A 6557-nucleotide genomic window follows, 5' to 3' on the forward strand; every position below is an offset into this window, starting at 1 on the left:
AAGACGGGGTGTGGCTACAGTGCGGCCCACTACCCCCGAATCCCGAGGCAGGCATGGCCACAGGACGCCATACGGGTCGGCCATTTCCCGTCCGGCTCGGCCTTGTAGCCATGCTGGCCTCAACGTCATCCACGACAGACGCCAGTACGGCCCACGGGCGGCGGGCCCCTTCAGCCAGAGAGAGGCACGAAGGCGGCCCGGCCTCCCCCAGTCGGCCAGGGGCGTAGCCGGCCCCCAGAAGTCGGCTACTCCCCTCCCTCGAAACATGTGCCACATTAAGGAGACAAGACGAGGTAAGGCTACAGTGAGAGCCCTCGAGGCGGCACACTGTAGCCACGCTTACCTCGACGAAGCCCTCGTCATCAGGGCGAGGCTACAGTAAACAGCCGCCGACAAGACCCCCAGGCGGTGGGGCCGGCCTGTCGACCAAGAGGCCGGCAGCCGGCGGGACCCACCAGTCGGCGGGCCCCAATGGCCGGCGGAGAAGCCGGCGAGCATAGACACTGACGACTGGGACCCGCGCCCAGCCGGATTACAGTTGTACCCCCGGGGGGTAGGCCTATATAAACCCCCCGGGGCACCCATGCAAAGGGTTGGCTTCTTAGAGTTACACACACACCATATAGAGAGGGAAGCGAGAGCTAGACTTGCTCTTCTTCTCCCTTGAACCAGACAGCTCAAGGAGCATTTGTAGCTACTCTTTCTGATCTAGTGATCATGCGGAGACCCCGCAGAGCAGGACTAGGGGTGTTATCTCCCCGGAGAGCCCCGAACCCGGGTAAGATTCACCGGCGAGCATGTCTTCGCCTCATCCCGTTTCCAGGCACCGGCGACGTCTTACTGGCTCCCACAATGATAAGCCACCCGTTGGCATATGTCGCACCTACCACCCGACATTTGGTGCCCACCGTGGGGCCAGGTGCACCGTCGTCCGGAGACCTGTTCTGGACGGGAATCCTTTTCCTCCCCCGCGAGCGCAGCCAGCCTGCTGCGCCCGATGGCGTTTGCCCCGACGCGCTGCAAGGCGTCGACGACGCCTGCGCGACGAGCCGCCTCGCCGATCTGCTCGGCGAGGCTCGCATCTCCGACGAGCCCGCGTCCGACGCGGGCACGGACTACCCCGAGAGCCGCCTCGTCAGCCTCCTCGACCAACTTCACGTCTCCAGCGAGTCTGCTGCAGACTTGGAGTCGGTCGGCTCCACCGACCCGATACTTGTCGATTCCGACACGGCATCGCTCGACGCCTACCCCTCCGACGTGGTGGTCTTCGACGACCCTCTCCCTCGAGCTGACAGTGGCAGCAGTGCTGTCACCGAAGTGTTGGTCATCGGCCACGTCGCCAACTCGGGCGAGAACGCCCACGACGCCCTGCAAGCGGTGATGCACGACTTGTCCGTCCCCATCCCGGCCGACGCCGACACCGAGACCTTGGAGGCGCGCCGCCTCGCCCTCATCGCGGAAGGCCAGAAGATAGCCTCCATGAGACGCCTCACCGAGGCTCACCAGCGCGAAGTCGACCGCGCCGCCTTCGGTACGCCGCCTCGTAGCGGGCCGAGCCGAGCCGGCTTCGTCCAGAAGCGCGGCGCGGCTATCGCCAGCATGCTGGGGGCAGATCGGCCCGTCTACGCCACCCCGCTCGAGAATCTATGAGCCGCTCAGGCGGCCGCTGAAGAGCTGAATGGGCTGGGAGCCGATGAGCTCCCCTACATGACAAGGCGGATCCAGCAGCTGATCGACGCGGCCGCAGAACGGCACGAAGCCGGCGCCCGCGCTGATAGTCATCCCCTGCGCCGGGAGCATGCCGCGACGTCCCGGTCGCCGACTGCGAGCGGCGCCTGCAAGAAGAAAGACAAGGAGCCGGCTGCTAGCCGCAGCCGGACTCGTATCACCATCGAGCGCGACGCGGAAGGCCGCCCTCGAGCGGTGGAGCGCCAAGGAAATCCGCCTCCTCCCCCGCCTCGAGGGGAGAGACATCCCACCCCGCCGCCTGTCACGCATCCGACTCTTGGTGGCTGACTAGGCCGCCGCGAAGGAGTCGGCGAGAACGACGCCCGCCACCGGATCGACTGCCTAGCTCGATCCCTGGCGCTAGAAGAAGAAGACGATGTCGGCCCGCCATGCTTTGCCCCCCCGCATCCGCGACGAGCCCTTCCCCAAAGGGTTCTCGCTCCCCAGAGACACGCCTAAGTACAACGGCTCTGTGAAGCCGGAAGATTGGCTCATCGACTACTCACTGCTGTCAGCATAGCCAACGGCAATCGGCGCGTAGCCGTGAAGTACGTCCCCCTCATGCTACAGGGCACGGCGCGCACCTGGCTCAACAGCCTCAAGCCCTACAGCATCAACAGCTGGCTGGACTTCACGGAAGTCTTTGTCCGCAACTTCACCAGCACGTACAAGCGGCCTCCCAAGCCTCGCCAGCTCTCCCTATGCGTCCAAGGGCCAAACGAGTCAACCCGCGACTACCTCACGCGGTGGGCCGAGCTCCGCAACTCCTGCGAGGGGGTGCACGAGGTTCAGGCCATCGAGTACTTCACCGCCGGGTGCCGAGAGGGCACCCTCCTCAAGCACCGACTCCTCTGCGACGAGCCGGCTACCCTCGACGAACTGCTGATCATCGCGGACAAGTACGCCACGGCCGACTCCTCGATGAAGACCGAGCTTCGAGTGGACGCCTCTGGGAAGGTGATCGCTCCGGCTCCCAAGACGCCGGCTGGCGACTCCAATCGGCGCCCCTACCAGAACGACCACAAGCGCAAGGCCCCTATGCCGCCTTCCACCAGTCGGCAGGTGGCCACAGTTGAAGATGAGCAACCCGAAGAACGGCCCGCTCCCAAGAAGAAGGGTGGCAGGCCGGCTTGGCAGCCGGCCTTCTCCTACGAGCAGACTCTCGACGCCCCTGCAAGTTCCACAGCGGCGCGAAGCCGTCCAACCACACGACCCAAAAGTGCCACTGGCTCACGCGAATCTCCAAGGGCGAGGGGCTGGTGCCACCTCCGCCTCCCGGCCCGCCGCCTCCAGCCCCCCAGCAGCCGGCGGCCCGGCCAACAGTCGGAGCCATTCAAGATGAGTTCCCTGAAGAGCACGCCGCCTACGTCGTCTTCACAAGCCAAGTTGAAGACAAGCGTAGTCGGCGCCGTCAGCATCAAGAGGTCAACGCAGTCGCCTCTAGCGCTCCCGAGTTCATGCACTGGTCCGAGAAGCCCATCAACTGGAGCCAGGCCGACCACCCAGAGGTGATGCCATCCCCTGGCTCCTATGCACTAGTCTTGGATGTCACCCTCGCGACGAAGAGGCGAGCTGCCCGATTCTCCCACGTCCTGATTGATGGCGGAAGCAGTATCAATATACTGTATCGCGATACCATGGAGAAGCTGAACATCAAGGCGAAGCAGCTCATGCCGAGCCGGACCGTGTTCCATGGCATCGTGCCCGGCTTGTCTTGTTCCCCGATCGGCAAGATCAAGATGGATGTTCTCTTCGGAGACAAGGATCATTTTCACCGAGAAGCGATCTGGTTTGAGGTAGTGGATCTGGAGAGCCCCTACCATGCTTTGCTTGGCCGACCTGCTCTGGCCAAGTTCATGGTTGTGCCCCACTACGCCTACCTAAAGATGAAGATGCCGAGCTCGAAGGGGATCATCACCGTAGCCGGCGACTACAAGAAGTCCATCGAGTGCGCCATGTCCAGCAGTCGGCTGGCCGAGTCCCTCGTAGTGGCAGAAGAGAAGAAGATGCTGGAACGGGTTGTGGCCATGGCCGGCAAGCAGCCGGCTTTGTCCCCCAACCCCAAAGATTGTGATGCGTAGGGCTCCTTCCAGCCGGCCAAGGAGACGAAGAAGATACCCCTAGACCCAGAGAATCCGGAAAGGTTTGCTGTCATTGGGGCAAACCTGGACAGTAAATAGGAAGGCGAGCTCGTCGACTTCCTCCGTGAGAATCGAGACATCTTCGCATGGTCCCCAAAGGACATGCCGGGTGTCCCGAAGGATTTCGCCGAGCACAAACTGCACGTCCGAGCTGACGCGAAGCCGGTCAAGCAGCCCCTCCGCCGACTGTCAGAAGAGAAGCGAAGAATCGTAGGAGAAGAGATAGCCAGGCTCCTCGCCGCTGGCTTTATTATGAAAGTATTTTTTCCAGAGTGGCTGGCCAACCCGGTCTTGGTTTTGAAAAAGAATAACAAGTGGCGTATGTGCATAGACTACACCAGCCTCAACAAGGCCTGCCCCAAGGATCCGTTTGCTTTGCCGCGGATTGACCAAGTGATAGACTCCACAGCCGGATGCGAGCTGTTGAGTTTTTTGGATGCCTACTCAGGGTACCATCAAATCAAGTTGGACCCAGCAGACCGACTGAAGACTGCCTTCATCCCACCATTCGGAGCTTTCTGTTACCTGACTATGACATTCGGCCTCAGGAATGCCGGTGCCACTTTTCAGCGTTGCATGCAGAAATGCCTCCTCAAGCAACTCGGCAGAAATGCCCACGTCTACGTAGACGACATTGTGGTGAAGACAGAGAAGCGCGGCACCCTGCTGGAGGACCTCAAAGAAACATTCGCCAACTTGCGCCGATTCCAAATCAAACTCAACCCCGAGAAGTGCGTGTTCGGAGTGCCAGCCGGTCAGCTCTTAGGCTTTCTGGTCTCCGAACGCGGCATCGAGTGCAACCCTCTGAAGATCAAGGCCATCGAGAGGATGGAGATTCCCACCAAATTGCGAGATGTGCAGAAGTTCACCGGGTGCTTGGCCTCCCTAAACCGCTTTATCAGCCGGCTGGGAGAGAAGGCTCTCCCCCTGTACCGACTAATGAAGAAGTCCACTCACTTTGAGTGGAATGACCAAGCCGACCAAGCCTTCCACGAGCTGAAGAAGATGCTGACCACTCCACCTGTCCTGGCGGCGCCAACTGAGAAGGAGCCCATGCTCCTCTACATTGCCGCGACTAGCCGAGTGGTCAGTACAGTTGTCGTGGTCCAGCGCCCGGAGGAAGGCCGAGCCCAGCTAGTTCAAAGGCCGGTGTATTATCTAAGCGAAGTACTATCCAGCTCAAAGCAAAACTACCCGCACTACCAGAAGATGTGCTATGGGGTGTACTTCGCCGCCAAGAAGCTGAAGCCCTACTTCCAAGAGCATCCCATCACGGTCGTGTGCACCGTCCCGCTTGCCGAGATCATAGGCAGCCGGGATGCATCCGGCCGGGTGGCTAAATGGGCCATTGCATTGGCACCATACACAATCTTCTACCAACCCCGCACCGCCATCAAGTCCCAAGCATTGGCCGACTTCCTCGTCGACTGGGCCGAGACCCAGTACCTACCGCCGGCTCCCGACTCTACCCATTGGCGGATGCACTTCGACGGGTCCAAAATGCGCACCGGCTTGGGAGCCGACATCGTCCTCACTTCTCCCAAAGGCGACAAGCTCAGATACACGCTGCAAATCCACTTCGCCGCCTCCAACAACGTGGCCGAGTACGAGGCGCTCATACATGGGCTCCGGCTAGCCAAAGAACTTGGCATACGTCGGATCCTGTGTTATGGCGACTCAGACTTGGTGGTCCAGCAGTCGTCTGGCGATTGGGACGCCAAGGATGCAAACATGGCGAGCTATCGATTCCTCGTCCAACAGATCAGTGGGTACTTCGAAGGGTGCGAGTTCCTTCACGTGCCAAGGGCCGACAACGACCAAGCAGATGCCCTGGCACGGATCGGCTCCACCCGACAGGCTATACCGACCGGCGTCTCCCTCCAGCACCTCCTCAAGCTGTCCATCAAGCCGTCTCCAGAGTCGGACTCTATCTTCGTACCGCCCGTGCCAGATGCAGCCGGATCCGACTGGAGGAACCCCGCAGGCGGCACGGGGACTTCGACAACTGGCCCGGGGACTGCCGTAGTCGCACCCGGCCCGGGGACTTCAGAACCCGGCCCGGGGACTACAGCAGTCAGCCCGGGGACTGCAGCAACACAAGAAGCGGTGGCCGACTCCAATTCCACGCCACCCGACCCACCCACCCGAGTCATGGTGGCCGTACTAACAGAAGAAGAAGTCACAGCTCCATCATGGGCCCAGCCCATCCTCAAATTCCTAGTCAACAGAGAGCTGCCGGCTGATGAGATCTCAGCAAGACTAGTGCAACGACGAGCCAGAGCATATGCAATAATCAACAGAGAGCTTGTCAAGCGCAGCGTCACTGGAGTCTTTCAGCGCTGTGTCGAGCCAGAAAAAGGAGTGGCAATCCTCAAGGATATCCATCAAGGCGAATGCGGCCACCACGCAGCCTCAAGATCACTTGTGGCCAAAGCTTTCCGCCACGACTTCTTTTGGCCGACTGCTTTGGAAGATGCCAAAGAGATAGTCAAGAGCTGCAGAGGATGCCAAGTTTTCAGTTCCAAGCAACACCTGCCGGCTTCTGCACTCAAGACCATTCCCCTCACCTGGCCCTTTGCCGTCTGGGGACTGGATATGGTGGGCCCTTTCAAGACAGCCCGCGGCGGCTTGACACATTTGCTTGTCGCCATGGACAAGTTCACCAAGTGGATCGAAGCGAAGCCGATC

This window comes from Aegilops tauschii, chromosome 6 (genome assembly GCF_002575655.3).
Source record: "Aegilops tauschii subsp. strangulata cultivar AL8/78 chromosome 6, Aet v6.0, whole genome shotgun sequence".
Classification (NCBI taxonomy): Eukaryota; Viridiplantae; Streptophyta; class Magnoliopsida; order Poales; family Poaceae; genus Aegilops; species Aegilops tauschii.